The 642-nt window shown below is 55.1% G+C and overlaps 1 non-coding gene across 1 annotated transcript; it reads right to left on the bottom strand.

The window, feature by feature from the left end:
* Positions 1-483: 483 nt before the first annotated feature.
* On the bottom strand, positions 484-555 carry TRNAW-CCA. The gene has a single exon. It is a non-coding gene; the product is annotated as a tRNA-Trp (tRNA).
* Between the last annotated feature and the right edge of the window lie 87 nt (positions 556-642).

Here is a 642-nt window from a genome sequence, read left to right on the forward strand (position 1 = left end):
TGTACATTGAAAAGACTGGGTATTTCCCAATGGTAGCAAAGCAGCTGAACTCAACAGCTTTGAAAAATAATTCAATCTGGAGTTGCTTTCCTACACTGTCCTTGAGAGCAGCGGTTGGGGGGGGAAAAAAATCATGGCGAAATAGTTCTGTCACCCAAAACTTCTTCACTTACTCCCCTAACAGCAGCAGTCAGTCATTGCTAATGTTTTCCCCCTGTAACTGGAGTTATTTGATGTCGCTAATCTCTGCTAACACCTAATAGAGAGGACACACTTTTAAAGCTGCCCAAACCAGCAAGGCAACCACAGGGTTTGGCAAGAGTTAAGGCGACACAGGGGCCACTGGAGTCAGATCACCAAGCACTCCCTTTGCCCCCAGACTCGTTGCTCCACCACCCCGACACCCCACAGCTTCCCGGCCCCCTGCGTCCGGGGTACCCCACGGCCAGCCCAGTTATAAAAGGGAACCCCCAAGGGAACCATTGACCCCGACGTGATTCGAACACGCAGCCTTCTGATCTGGAGTCAGACGCGCTACCGTTGCGCCACGAGGTCTCGGCAATCGCCGCCCCGGCTTGCCTGCAAGAGCCTGCGGGCCGCGCTGCGCATGCGCGCCCAAACGGGTCCCCAACCCGCGGGGTC

This window comes from Mesitornis unicolor, unplaced genomic scaffold (assembly GCF_000695765.1).
Source record: "Mesitornis unicolor isolate BGI_N332 unplaced genomic scaffold, ASM69576v1 scaffold31558, whole genome shotgun sequence".
NCBI classification, from domain to species: domain Eukaryota; kingdom Metazoa; phylum Chordata; class Aves; order Mesitornithiformes; family Mesitornithidae; genus Mesitornis; species Mesitornis unicolor.